The sequence below is a fragment of the Mauremys mutica genome, chromosome 3 (genome assembly GCF_020497125.1).
Source record: "Mauremys mutica isolate MM-2020 ecotype Southern chromosome 3, ASM2049712v1, whole genome shotgun sequence".
Lineage (NCBI taxonomy): Eukaryota > Metazoa > Chordata > Testudines > Geoemydidae > Mauremys > Mauremys mutica.
This window is the reverse complement of record NC_059074.1, coordinates 99,412,506-99,428,143: the sequence shown is the minus strand read 5'-3', so window position 1 is coordinate 99,428,143 and position 15,638 is coordinate 99,412,506. Positions and strand designations below refer to the sequence as shown.

The 15,638-nt window shown below is 39.5% G+C and overlaps 1 long non-coding RNA gene across 1 annotated transcript in view; it reads left to right on the top strand.

Moving 5' to 3' along the window:
• The first annotated feature begins 2,482 nt into the window (after positions 1 to 2,482).
• The window catches only part of LOC123365733, a 34,059-nt gene continuing 20,903 nt past the window's right edge, over positions 2,483 to 15,638 (top strand). Inside the window, exon 1 of the long non-coding RNA XR_006577717.1 lies at positions 2,483 to 2,617. This is a non-coding gene — a long non-coding RNA (uncharacterized LOC123365733). The remainder of the gene's footprint in view (positions 2,618 to 15,638) is intronic.

The window sequence follows — 15,638 nt, the reverse complement described above, 5'->3', positions numbered from 1 at the left end:
TTTATCTTAAACTAACCTCTGAATCTCCTGAAGTTCCCCACCTGAATTTTGTGAGAAAATGTTTCCATTGTTGTTTTAAAAATCTTCACTTTAGTTAAAATGTACCAAAACTGTTCCTCATTTTGTAAGACCAAGCGAACAGCCCACGTTGGTTGGGGTATTTTTGTCTCCTTTTCTCTTTAAAACCTGAAATGTTTTACATAGCTCTGCTTAATCTTCTCTGTGTGTAACAGATCACAAGATTGAAGAAGACTCTGTTCATCTCTGGTGGGTACAGTGAATCACATGCTGGCAGGTTGTATGGATGCACTGAGCCTTCTTATCATGTGCTTTTAAATGCTCAGCTTCCCTATTCCACCCCTTTCTTCATCTTCAAAGATTGGTGGAATGATTCCCCCTTTAAGACCAGTAATGCTGCCAAGCTGTAGCTCTAGCTACTTGTGCAAGCATATTTACTCTATATACAAGTCATTTCTATATTTTAATTTGTTCATTGAATTCTTATCATTGGTTCAAACTTGGTTAAATGCACCAATCTGAAAATCTACAGGAGAGGTATATTTATCCTTTATTCAAACAGAAGCTCATCAGACATGTCCTCCAAGCTACCTGCTTTAGCTTTTCAAATCTTTTGTTTTCGTGTCATGTGTCATGATTTTAAAATCCATTTTGTTCCTACGAAGCTGTGAAAATCCTTGTTACAAGTACAGCCTCAGCTAAGATTCTAATTCTGGTAGAACCATTTCTTAATGAACAAGAAATCAAACAAGTAATTCATTGTTTGTTTAATTATCTGTCACATATTCTAGCAGCCAGGTCTCTCTAGCTTCTCTAATTAGATAATTATCTTATCCTTCAGCATTTTTCATTATTATAATATTGTCAATCTGTCATTCATGATTTAGGCCAAAGGGAATATGGAAACATAAGTGGGAACTCAGAGTTACCTACATAGTAGAGGTTTGCCAAAAAATAAGAGCTTACAGTACAGGTTTGGTTCTATAATATATGAATGATATACAAAAAGAAGGGTAACCAGCCCATTAGTACACACATATGAAACACTGGAAAGGTCCAGAGGCTACTGAAACAAGAGCAATGACTATGCTGCAGATTGTTAAAACTTCACTTGTAATAGTGAATTATTCATCTTAAATAAATATTCTACAGGAATCTGAGGCAGTGATTATATGAAATAAAACTGTACATTTGTTCTCTTGAGAAATTAAAGTGAAATCATTATATTATCCAAAAAGGTTAGTGGTTTCCTCAAATCCTCTGATATTCAGAAAGCAGTATGTTTTAACCTAGGTGGATTCAGGGAAAACACTTGATATTATTCAATGCCACATCTTTCAGCCTCTCTCTGGCAGGTACCAATAGATCTAACACCACCCAGTTTTCAAGGTTTTACTAGAGCATCTAAGTTTAATGGGTGATTGACCTTTTGATATGGTGGCTCCAAGGGTGTGGAATTTGCTTCCTGCACACAAAATAACATAAAAACCCACCACTTTTTCAGAAGATTTTTCCTGTTTAAAAAAAAAAATGGTGGGGGGGGGTGGTACTCATACTGCATCATTTAAAGTGATTTCCCTTGGGGACCCATCCCAACCTCCATTTTTGTTCACAGGATTTGGGCAACAAGCAGAAAAAAGTTAATGGTCTGAGAAGTTGAGATCTTGGATCTCATCAGGTAACCAGGCTCAGATGCTTTAAATATCAGGCAAGGTAAGAGAGCCTGGGGCTAAAGTATGCAGCAAGCCCACCTCATCACAGGAAAAAGAGATTGTGGACCAGAAGATCAGAGCAAGAGGTCTGTTTTTCTTCTGGGGCCGTGTTCCATAAGACCTGAATGACTCTCTTAGGAGATGACAGCTGGAGGAAAAGATGTTCTAGAAGTGCAAAACATGAAAATTCAGAAATGCAACATTAAATTCCCACATAAATTTCTTCAGTGCTCAATATATGCATCACACAATGAATGTGTAGTCTGAGAGTTAAAGGAATTCAGCAGGTACAATTATTTATGGGTGCAGCCCCATCTTTATATACTAACCTCAGCAACTGTAATTACATTCAGCATACACTTGGAATCATAACAGCAACAATTCTGAAACTGAATAATTATTCTGGTTCTAAGATCTGAATCTGTTTCATAGTCATGAATCAGCTGAACCACAAAGTGAAGGCATTAAAGAAACTACATCCACCACTAGGAAGTAATAGAAAATATGTATTGCTGTTGATTAAACTATGCAAAGGCTTCTCTGGGTAGCTGATGAGCAAATGTTGTTTGTTTTTCCTTTCCACACCACTTAATATCATAGTGCAGTAGTCTGTGGGGTCAAATCTTCAGTCAGCTGGATGAAATTATATACATAGAGTAATGAGCAGATAACCCACAGCTGAGGGTAGTGGTGCATATATACAGAAGCAAACCCATCTTCAGAGTTTTCTAAATATTGCCATGTACTCTTAAGATGCTCAGTTCCTTTTGGCATTTAAGGTAATTGTACAGCTCAGGCCCAGCACTCTGAGGTGAAATATACCTACACTGTGTGTGATTCAGTGAACTTGATTATTAGAGTATATGGTACTCTGATAGCAAAGCATGGTGAGTTGCTGATTACTTTTCATTCATTACTTTGGATTTCCTTGATTTTGTGGCTTTAATCAGACTCTGTTTATTCAGACATACACTATTATCTTGTGATTTAAAATGTTCAACTCTGTTGGTTAGAGGTTGCTGTTCTTTTGTATTACAGTTTTAAAAAACTTAATTTCACTGCTAATATAAATGGCAATATTTTCTTTCAATTGGTGCTTTGTGGTTTAAAGAACTGTAATGACTCTGGTCACAATCACAGTGGCAATATGCCTTTCTTTTCTTTCTACCACAATGAAATAATAAATTCCAATGGCAGCATGCCAGCATATGACTTCTCCAGTACATACAGAGTATTTTGCATCTTTGTAAAGGAAACTACGCTGCATGAAATCTAGTTAAAAATCCACCACACAAAGACCTTTTCTTTCATGTTCCGCATAACTGTAAATGTTTTATTCATCCAATGTTTTCCCCCCATTTTAAACACCCTTCTGATGTTGTAAGAATAATTTGCACTTCACCTAAAAAGGTCATCTTAGTACATGTTTTATTATCCCAGCCCACAGTTATAAATATGGGCTCACCTTTTCAAGTCTACAGTTAGGCTCTTAAATTCTTCATATACAGATTCCTAAATAATTAATCTATTGAGAACCCTGAATATGTAGGCACCAGGCTTGAAAAGTTTGGCCAACATTTATGGTTGTATTCAAATAGATGTACAGAGCTATGTCAGTGGGCATTGGCAGTGACACATCTTAAGTTGATATTTTCTGTTTTACAGATGAAGCAAAGCACTAACATGTCTTTGCTTTAACACTGTGCGTTGTGTTTGACCATTTCCACTCCAAAACACAGTTTTTACTTTGGAAATAATTGATTATCCCATCCCTAGTGAAATGTTACTAAGGAAAAATAAGAACCCCACTGAAGCAAAGCTCCTGCCTCTAAACATACCTGAACTTGTTTGGAGGTGTGGGTTGTCCCCCATTCCTGCCTCAGGGGTTTGATGAAGAACAGATTTTTGTGCATTCTAGGATTTTAGAATCCATAGCAAACTCATAAGTGTGTGTGTGTGTGTGTTAAATTTTAAAGAGGCCGCAGTATGATCCAGTTCAGGGGTCTCCTGGATTCTGTTGTATTACAATGGAGGAGCAGACATCTTGTTGCCCTAGAAGAAAATACATAAGGTGACAAGTGAAGTGGGCAAAGTAGGGTGTCTCGTGAAAACACTTGGTGTTCCCTGAAGACGAGACCCTAACACAAGAAAGAGCAGCAGTCCATCTGACCACCTTCCCACAAGCGGGCAACACAGCAGTGCAGGAATTCCTCTCCCTTAGATAGGATGAGAGGACAGGAAGGTGTGTTGGTGATGCCTGATGAGGGACCATAGAGTTTAAAGATAATTTGGAACAACCATCACCCACATATGCATATCTATGGCCCAATTTTTAAATCCTGACTCACTCAAAAGACCCATGGACTTTAATAGAAGATTTGAGTGAGAAAAGAATGCATATCTTCTATGACTCATTGTATGGACGGGCAAACTCAGAACTCTAACATCATGGGCTCAGAATTCAAACCATTTCTAGGGTTGTAATACCTGTAGATGTAATTTAGTTATATTTTATGATGTATGTATGTACCCCCCAAAACTATATGGTAATTACAGTGTAGTTACAATGTGCATGAAAAGTGTCTGCACTATACTTATAACATGCAGCACATTTAACTTAAGTGTGCATAAATGGTGTTCTCAGTAAAAATTCAGAAGGATGAGAAAATATTTGTCCATGGTAGAGACTTTTTCCTGAACATAAACCCTGGATACGAACAACCACAAGCTGCATGTATTTCAATCTAAAGAGAATGCAATGTTTGCTCCTCTCTATAATGCAGAGTTGTCCAGTGCAGTATAATGGTATGTTTACCTGCAATATAGTTTTCATGCATTAGATGACTGTTTCAGGCAGGGTGTGGTCCCTGGTAAATGAAGGAGACCAAGCTGAAACTAAAGCTGTTGTTTTTTCTATTGTTATCAGCTGTTTTCTTTCTTAAATGCCTCCTGTTTAAGAAGATACAATTCCATATGTCATGATAGCTGTGGGGAATAGGAAGAATTGTGGCCTTTCATCTTCTTTCTCCTCTTACCCCATTTGCAGAGGTTCATTGCTAACTGAAATTCCTCTCATACACCTTGAGTGTAGGACTTCCTGTTGTATCTAGCTACTGCCAAGGAATTGCATAAGAGATAGAAACTCTGAGCTATTCCTTTGTGCATACATGTAGAGCTTGGGCACAATCTGAGTCATAAAACAGTACAAAGCAAACAAAACAAAACAAGACCTCAAAGCTATGACTTTATTACCAAGCATTGAGATGACTCAGGAAAAAATCAGTAACATGAAAGCACTTTCCTTGCACTACAGTCATAAGGCTTAGAAGCACTATTTTTATGTAGCTGTTGAAAACAACAGATGGCTCATTTTAACTTCCTGCACTCGCATACAACCCATTCCCCTCCCCTCCATGGATTTTGTGTGCAGAAAGATGAGTCTTGGCTGCACAGTAGTATGCCCAAATATCAACCAAAGTACATGGAAGATGTTTTGGTGGCATTTGGATAGTTTATGCTTTATATGGAAAATTATAAACAGGAATTTCTGTTGGCCAGTCAGCTAGCTGGATAACTGGACATTGGTCCGAAATAAAACAAACATAAAAGAACAAAAGCACAATGTGTGGCTCAAGGGATTTAGCAACGGGACATATCGCTTTTGAAATGGGATCAGACCACCCTTAGCTGATGTAAATTGACCTAGCTCCTTTGAAGGCAATGAAGCCAGCCTCTGGAGTGCTGATTTAAATTCAGCTCAAGCTGGTAATGACTGGAACTTGTTACCATATGATCACTGTTAATTGGCTTATGTGAAGTAGGGAGGTTGTCAGAATGGATGTTTACATCAGACACTACCAATTCAGTTGGCACAGATTGGTGGCCATATTTTCAGTCTCAGAAGAGTTGCCAAGGACTGAATGGGAATAGTGACTGGATTGCCCTCTCACCCCTACAGGTGGGTGCTCTAGATCAGAACTGGGCACACAAGTTGCAGTCTGGATATGCTTATTTTGTTGCTGCCAGTGCCTTACCTGTTCTGTGGCTCCATATACAATGTCTGTCTCCTGGGCTGCCAGTGCGGCACCTTTTTATTAAACAATTTATATTTTTTAAATACTTATGAACATTAATTTGTGATTTTTTTCAACTGTAAACAATGAGTTGCTGAACGTCTCACAGTCTAGGATGTTATGCTAATAAAAATTCAAGAGAAACATCTGAGGCAGATTCCAGTACAGTTTGGTCACTTTCTTCTTTTTGTTTTGTTAATCAAAACCAGATACACATCTCGTTTTTAAAATGATCTGACATGGGTGAAGGAACTGAATATGCAGGCGAAGGAGGAGGAGAAACAGGCATTACTTGCATTTTATTTTTTGTAGCTGGAATGGTTTTTCCTGATATTTTCTCTAACTTATTCTCCAGGATCTTGATTAATTTACAGGTCATGGCACTTGGCCCTCTGGTGCCCTTCATCAAGTAGAAATCAAGAATGACATTCGTAGCTCTACTGAAAACAATTAGAGTTTTTATACTTTCCCCTCCTGGTGCTTGTCAGTTTTTCCAGGTGAGATCTATGTAATACAAGCCTGCAGCAAGTTGCATGACGGCAAGCCATTTCTTTTTAATTGTATTGAGGGTCAGAAGGTCCAATCACACACGTATTGGTCCAGCCCATGGCTTGGAGCTTCTACCAATGCTACTTCTTATCTTCTGGTGTGAAAGTTATCACCAGCATAGTCCCTGCCTTCACATGTCTCCTTCCTTCTGGGCTGCTGAAAATCACTTGCCAGGCTACAGTGTTGTACAAATAATACATTCATAGAATCATAGAAGATTAGAGCTGGAAGAGACCTCAGGAGGTCATCTAGTCCAACCCTCTGCTCAAAGCAGGACCAACCCCAACTAAATCATCCCAGCCAAGGCTTTGTCAAGTCAGGCCTTAAAAACCTCTAGGGATGGAGATTCCACCACTTCCCTAGGTAACCCGTTCTTCTTTTTAAATAAGTTCCCCATTTCTCTTGATTGTTACACATTAATTTCTCAGTTACTGATCTCAGTTACAGCAGATATACACCAGTGTAACTGGGATGAGAATATAGCCTGTAATACCATCATATGGATGCACAATTGCTGAAGGACCATATAGAAAGGATGATAAATGACGATGGCCCAGATAATACCACTATCCAGAAATAGCCTGTCCTCCTTGGGGAGTTTTCTCTGCCTTGCATCACAGTGTGGGATCCTCATGGGGTTATAAATGGGCAGGGTCAGTGTTCCATTCTAAAAACCTCACAGATCCCCTCAAATCTGTGTCCTTCTCAGGGATTCACTGGGGCCACAGGGCCATCTGCATGGAGGCCCTGTGCCTCTGCACCAGGTCTGGGGCCCCAGTGACCCTTTTCCCTCTCCCTCACAGCTCATCTCCATTGGACCCACACTGCCAGAGACTCCCCATCCAATGCCTGCCTTTAGCACTCCCTTTTTAAGGCAATTCCCTAGTTTGGAAGGGTCCCTGCTGGGAAGTTACACCCTCTTGTTGGATTATCGTTGCTGTTTCTGCTGAGTGACAGCGTTTAATGTATATCTCGCAACCAGCTCAGCCCAACCACTCTCAATGCACAGAAACCTAGAGCTGTTGACAGCCCTCCACAAAGGGGAGAAGGAAAAACAATGCCACTGAGGTGGCTGGACTCCTTTCCCACATGGGAGCAGGAGATCCACACATGGAAGGTCACTGGTCCAGTCTGGTCCAGTGTTTATTTGTATTTTTTGGAGGAAATGTTGAGTGGGTTGATGCAGGGATCACTTTTTTGGATCCTGTCTTCATTAATGATCTGGGAGGGAGAGTAAGCAGTACAGTAAAGGAAGATACTAAATAGAGGGTACTAGAAAATATTAGTGAGGAGGACTTATAAATAATACCAAACAAATCAAGAAATGCCTCCCATGTGCAATTTGCAAGTTAGCTGAGACTTATTTTTCTGGTCACAGTAAATGAAACATTTAGCAAGAGCTATGATGATTTATTGGAGATTGGTCCTGCTCTGAGCAGGGGGTTGGACTAGATGACCTCGTCAGGTCCTTTCCAACCCTGATATTTTAGGATTCAGAAACTTTGAAAGGGTACCAAGTTCTAACAAACTAATCCACTTCTGACAACAAGATACGGGGGAACTCATTCCATTCAGACTTTATGGATGGCTCTAATAAAAGCCCATGTGAGGTAAAAATGAGGCTAGTGAGAGCATGAATTGCTTTTGGAAGAAACTAAAGAAGAAATTCTAAGGGCAAGATATCTTAGGAGGGAAAATACCCAGCCAGAATTATAAGAGTGGGAGGGTGAATGGCTTCAGATCTTCCAACTTTATGTGACTGATTCCTTGCTCTTTAATTTTGAGGGTTACTTAGATCAGTATGTTCTATTATCTGTACTCAGTCTGCTATGCTTTCCTCTCTTGCTAGCGGGATTCCAGAATAAAAACTGCCCTTCACCACAATACACAACCCTCCTTGGTCATGTGTCTAGCATAACATCCAGTATCTGCGCCACCACTAGCCTGTTAGTCCAAATAGCTCTTGTCCACCTGTTTTGTGTATGTTTTGGCTTTTTACCCTTTAAGAGGCCCTGGAGGTTTTTCGCCTTCCTCTGCAGCATGGGGCACGGGGTCACTTGCTGGAGGATTCTCTGCAGCTTGAGGTCTTCAAACCGCAATTTGGGGACTTCAATAACTCAGACATAAGCTAGAGGTTTGTTATAGAAGTGGATGGGTGAGATTCTGTGGCCTGCGTTGTGCAGGAGGTCAGACTAGATGATCATAATGGTCCCTTCTGACCTTAAAGTCTATGAGTCTATAATTGCTATTTTGGATTTGTATTTCTTATTTGACCTAAGTAGAGAAATGCTAGAAGCATGCAATGACTGCTACAATCCTGTTGATATTGCCAAATGCCTTAATATGATTTAAAATCACCTAGCAGGGTGTGCCATTTTGAAACTGTGCTCTGACAGGCTAGTCATGTGTAATGTTCACATTATGAAAGATGAAACTGATCTAATAGAATGGACTATCTTACCCACTTCAGAGAATAGATAAATATCCACCAGTAAAGAAAATATTGTTCCCTCCTTTCAGACATAAGAACCCCTCTTCCTCCTTTCCCATCCTCAAAAGTTCAGGAAACAAGATGAATTTTATACTGTTCCCAAGAAATTTAACAGATCTGGGCTTTGGCAGATGAAGGGGGTGGGGAAATGAACTCCAAAACTGAGGGCCTCTTACGGAAAGTGTCTTGTGGTTCTGATCTAAGCTAGTTTGTTACAGCTCTGGAAGCTTTGAGGCACACTGACCTACTTTGAAAGCCTCTTCACAAACACAGTTCAGCTAAATTAGTTTAGTTTAGTTTTTTTCTCCTAGTGTGGCCATTTGTTTTAGTTTGTATCTGTATTGCAGTAGCCAGAGGGCCAGGAGAAAATAGACAGGAATTAGGATCCTTATCAAGTGCTGTGACTTTAATAAACATTTAACTATACAAGATGTCTCCTAAAGATATTCCTCCAAATCAATATTCTTCCCACCAATAACCCAAAGAGAAAGAGGGCAGGATTTTGCAGCCTCCTGGAAGGTGAAGCAAGAACAGGCCTTTACACTAAATACTCCTAGTATTTCCTTATACTGTCTAGATAGCACAGATTGGTAACTGCCAGTAAATGTTTCCAGTTTAGCTATGAACTTTTGTTTAAAGATAAACAGAATTGTTGACTTTTCTACAATTTTTTTATTTTACTAATAACTGCTATATTTCTACGTTATAAAATATTTTTCCTGAAATCAAAATATCCAGTTTACTTCCTAGATGGTATCTTAATTATATGAAAGGCTACAGGTTATTGCTTTGTCAGTTTTGTATGGATAGGAACTGTTTTGTGAATAATGAAGTTTGCCAATGTAATGACTATATTTATTCACAGACTAAAAGCCTCCTTTATAAATAAGTTATTTTGGATTTTTTATTATTATTTAAATATTTGTATGTGGGGTATATTCATATTGTATCACATTGGTGAAATGCTTTCTCTCCCAACAGTTACTCAGGATGGTATTACATAGCAAGCAGCTACTCAAGTTAGACATTTTCAGATCAGAAGGTCTGAGTAACTTGCATCCAAGAGTTTTAAAAAAGATGTCAAAGGAGCTCTCTGGACACTTAATATTGGTTTTTAATAAATCTTGTAACACTGGGGAAGTTCCAGAGGACTAGAAGAAAGCTTATGTTGTGCCAATATCTAAAAAGAGTAAACAGGATAACCCAGGGGCTGTCAGCCTGATATTGATCCCTGGCAAAATAATGGAATGGCTGGTATGGGACTCAGTAAAGAACTAAAAGAGGATAATATAATTAATACCAATAAACATAAAATCATTACTGAGTAGGTGTGCAGATGACAAAGATTGGGAAATGGTAAATAATGAGGATGAGTCACTGATACAGACTGCTAAATTGGGCTCAGTCAAACCATAGGTATTTCAATAAACCCAAATGTGAGGTTATACATCAAGGAACAAAGAATGCTGGCCATCATTTACAAGATGGGAGACTTTCTCAGAGTCACTGCTTCACAGAATAGAGCTGGGGGTCATACTGGATAATTAGCTGAACATGAACTCTCAGTGCAATGCTGTTGCTTAATGGGGTAATGCAATCCTTGGGTATAAATAGGGGAATATAGAGTAAGAATAGGGTGGTTATATTACCTCTGTATTTGACATTGGCAACCACCACTAGAATACTGTATCCAGTTTTGGTGTCCACGTTTCAAAAAGAATGTTGAAAAAAATGAAGAGGGTTCAGAGAAGAGCCCCAGGAATGATTAAGGGATTGGATAACAAGGAGCTCAGTCTATTTATCTTATTAAAGAGAAGGTTAAGGGGTGATTTCATCACAATCTATGGTATGATACACTAGGTCTGATAAGAATAAATTCCAGCTCCAGGAGACCTATCTGTGTTCGTTCTGAACAAGCTAGCCTGCTAAAAATTGTCTGAACTCAATTCAGCCATCGTTACTCAGTCAAAAAGGATCTCAGGGTCAGGCCCTTAATTAGCATGCTGTCATTGCACTTGTACTGTATTTGCTATTAAAATAAAACACCCTGTTTACATAGAAGAAACTTCCTTTTCTTTCTTTAAAATGGGTCTCTGAATTAAGAACAAAGCTGCAAATATTGAGGCTTAGTCCTTTTACAAAGTAATAAACTATTTGGATTATGAGTACATTTTGCAAAACTGACCCCTTAATTTGATTAGAATGTGTTTGCCATTCTGCCACTGTTCTGGATGGATAGTTTCTAAAGAAGAGACAGCAATTCAGGCTTCATGCCCTTATATCCTTGGTATCTAAGGGTGCCAGTTTTAGCGGTGCTGTGGACAGTTAGGATCAATTACTTTTGATTTAAAACTGTTGACAGTAGGTGGGCCAAGTTTTATCACGAGTTATATCCTTACAAGCTCTGGTTAGAATGTGATCCCTTTGGACTTGATTCTGCTTTCATTTAAAGCCAGTTTCACCCCTGTGAATTTCCTCATGATTTACAGTGGAGGGAACAGCCTATCTTTTGCAAATTCAGTGGGTCAGAACTTTCAGTCTAACCATGCTGTGTTTGGCACAAGACTGGAAGAGGGCAGGCAGGAAGAAGACATAGGTGGCTTTAAGTCACACATTTGCAGCCCCCCAGATCCTGAGGACAATCTGCGGTCTGGACTTTTGGCATAATTTAGAGGAGCCTCAGAGCTGCTCTATTTTATGCAAACTACTTGTGGACCCCCAGAGGATGTTCCAATAGCCAGGAATCACCAAAATGTAGAGACAACCCAGTCACATCCCCTTCCATTGGGCAAGTCCCCTACTCCTCAAAAGGTAGATATAGGAGCTACTAAGGCAAAACTCTGTCACCTGAGGGCTCATCAATGCATGGGAATCCACAAGAAACAAGCTAAGGAAGCTCTAGGGCTGGTTTGTCCTGCTTGGGTGGTGCAGAGAGAGCTTATAACATCCTTTGTTGCACTGCATTAGAAGGGATAACATAGAGACAAGGTAGAGTTAAAATGCTTTCCCCTGCCATGGTTCCTCTGGACTGTAATTAAGAGTAATTAGAAATAACCTGTGAATAGGCAGATTACCTCCTCTCAAAAACTGCATCCACAGAATTTGGTCTGGTGTTCACCATTCAAAACATGAATGTAAATATGACTGCCTAAGTTTGGTGCAAGTACTAGTATAATCTCCTAACTGTAGTATGATCAGCACTGCTGCCATGAGATCAAAGAAAATAAGCACAAAAGGGGAAGGGAATGGAGATAAATGGAACTGAGAACAAAAATGCTTCTTAATGATGTCTCTGACTCTCTCCCTCCCTTCTTTCTCGGATAGCCCTCCCACTGTAGGTAAAACAAATGTCACCTGGTGTGTGGCATAAATGAATCAGCAAGGCACACACAGAGCTAAATATATGAATTCTAATTGGATCTAATGTACCTGATGTTAGTTACTTCTCCTGTCCCCACTAAGTGATTAGCTAACACATGTGGGAGGTATGAAGGTTTATGATGCAGGAAGGAAAATGATCAAATAATACTCCAAGTTTAGTCCCTTTTTTCCTTTTTCAGAAAAAGCAACCTATTTTACTCATTTAATTTTATGGGTTATATGTTAACAGTACATTATATAATGATTAGTTAGGTAGCCAGTAAGGACAATTGCTATCTATAATGTCTTGTTTACGTATACCTTTAAAAAAAATCCCAAACAATGCCCCTGATCCCTCAAAACTCTGCACATTTCCATTCTGCATAACCATCTGTTCTTGCTACTGTTACCTCATCTTGCCACCCCCAATCCCTCTGTTTGCTATACCACCTTGTTGGGTAAAGTTACTCTTGTACGTAAGCATTTGTAGGATCAGAGACTTCAACTGTAAGCTCATCGAGGTAGGGCTAGTCTGTTATTATTTGTACAGACACATAATAGGTATATAGTAGTGTGCATATTTTTGTGTGTGTGCATGTAAATGGACAGCATAGTGGAGACTGGAGGGGGAAATCAGGGCATATTATTAGGTACAACTATGGCCATAAATGCTCTGGCCATAAAAGCTGGTGAGGATGCTGCACCCCTTAAGGAGGGGTAGCAGCGTGTGTGGTGCCATGGAACTCTGAGAAGCCTTATGAATGCCTCTGGTGCTCCCTTGGCTTCCAAGGGCTAAGTGCTATTAACTACTTTGATAGTCAACCCGTACATACCACAGAACAGCTGCATATACGCTTTGAAAAGTTTGTGTTCAGTTATTCCTCATAATAGCCTGAGTTATAGGAACAACAAAGCTGTTTCTTGGAGGCAGCGCTGATTCACATTCTAGATCTTGTTAAAAATGCAATCAGTACTCACCACCCACTCCCCACATACAGGTCTGCTGGTGCAGGATTGGCGGACATGGTCCCTCTCCTTCCCTGTCTGGATGTTCCCCTTTTGGAAGTACTAATACAGGCCACCTCCTGCGCCATGCAGCCAGCCCAACTATGCCTGTGCCCTAGAGTGGTGTGGTGTGCTGTGCTGAGGGAGAGTTCTATGTACCTATTGCACACTTTAGCTAGTGTACCCTTGCAGGGCCAGCCATAATTCGTCCCTGAAAGTCTCTTCCAGGAAGTGACTAAAAAGAATCTATTGAATAGCATTCAAAGGCAAGTAAGTAATGTGCAATTCACATTGTCTAAGGATGAAACATCAGCAGGGCACTAAGATTTGGTCAGGTTCATTAGCCTGTAGTTATAGAAAAACATTAATCAGAACTGAGAGGTGCTATGGATTATCTACTTTGTGCTCTCCTGTGCTGTTCTATAAGCTGAACTGTGTACTGCAGCTATTTCAAGGAAACAACTTTGTTCTTTCTTTTTTTAAATAATAATAGTTGTTAATATGAATGAATTTAGTGTTGTGAAGGGTTCCAGAATAAAAGTTCTGGAGACTCCAATCCTCTAATTATATACAGAAGCACAGTGCAAACTTCTCCTATTGCTATAACAATGTGTCTCAACTTTGCCTTGGAGAAGCCAACCTCAAAGGGTGAGTGGGTGTCTGTCTCTCTGCTGAGATTTCCAGCAGGGCTGCCAATTAGTGCCAATTGTGATGATGGTTTTGGTGATGTGGACAGTTATTCTCCAGGAATTGGACAGTGATCCTTCAGCCTTTCATAGAGAAACTACATTTCTGACATTAAAACAAATATACTTCACTAGGAAAATAGCCCCAAAGTTCCCAGACCCTTGGCTCTGAACGAAGCTTTGGATATGATCTTTACTTTATATTTAAACTCCTTCCCCCATGTCAGGCTTTTAAAAAATGTATTACATAGTAAACAATAATATAGAAATCTATTTGGCTTTTTGTAATTGCAGTAGCAATTATATTGCAAAAACCAGGGCAGAGCAAGAACAGGGAACATAAATTATGAGTGTCTTGCTGCAAATATGAATAGTGGCTTCATTGTGAAGAATTATCATACATATTACCTAAATCATTTGCAGAGTATTTCAAAATCACTTGTACCAGCAGCATCTGACTCTCCATGCATAACAAGTTCCCTTATTATAAAATAAATGGATTCTCCAAGATGCTGTTGAAAGAGGTTTATGTATTTCAAAGGCTGTAAGCATACTGCTTGAGTTACCACTGAAATTATTGTGTGTAAGTGATGAATATTTCTATTGAAAATGAATGACTCTAGGTCAATGCATTTTTCCCTCCCATCAAAACTCATTGTAGGTGTTGGGAAATGTAACAAGGGATGGAATGGGAATATTCAGAGAAAGTAATGAAGATTCAGAGGCTCTTTGCTTGGCATCATTAGCAAATTCTTTGTTATAATACCAAGTATAAGGAAAGGAGAATGTCTCATGTCTTTAGCCTTCAATGCACACTAATCTGAATGAGGTGGTGGAAAGCAGAGGAGTTGACAGACAAGAGGACATGTAGAAGTCGTCCTGAGTCATTGGCAACAGTTTCTAGTGGAGGGGAAATTTAGGGGATCAGAAGGAGGCAGCTGCAGCTGAGCTATGCTGAACTGTTACTAGCTGTAAATGGCCCTGATGTCTCCCTTGCAGTGTCAGGCCTATTAGCGCCATAAAGGCTTCAGGGCTGGGAGTTATGCCCCCACATGCTAGATAAATTATTCATTACCTTAGAACAGCATGTTATAAACAAACACCTTGCACAACAGGTGTAAAACAGGGAACCAATAAGGCTCAACTGTGGCAACTGAAAGTACTTAACATTCCTCAAAATATGTTCTTGTAAAAACTAAAAATCCATGCCATATTTTTGGGACTGTTTTTTTTTTTAATTATTTTCTCCAAAAGTCTCATACATAAATTACTATCTGAAAATACAAATGTGTTTTTCTTCATGGCTGTTTACAGAGAGTGATCCTGATACATAGTCAGCTCCTTGATAGTTAGGTCTAATCCAAAAGACTCAGCTCTTGTTGTTCTGCATATTTCTTCCACACAGAAGTGCTCCTGTTTGTGTCAACTTGCATGCAACTGGGGGCATTGGTTGTAGGAGGGAAGAATTTGGAAGAGGGACAAGGAAGTCAGTCTGTGTAGCTAAGAATGTTAAGGTGCCTCTGGAACATCTCTGTAAGTAGTTTAGTTTAATAAGAATGGAGTCTTCCCATGTTGTTAACATACATACAGTATATGAAACACTAGTTATTCACATCAGATGTTCCCACTAGATTTTAGGCTTCCAAGGAAAGTTATGGAATCCCTGTCACTGGAGGTTTTTAAGAACAGATTAGACAAATATCTGTGAGGGAGGGTATAAGTATATGTGATCCTGCCTTAGCAT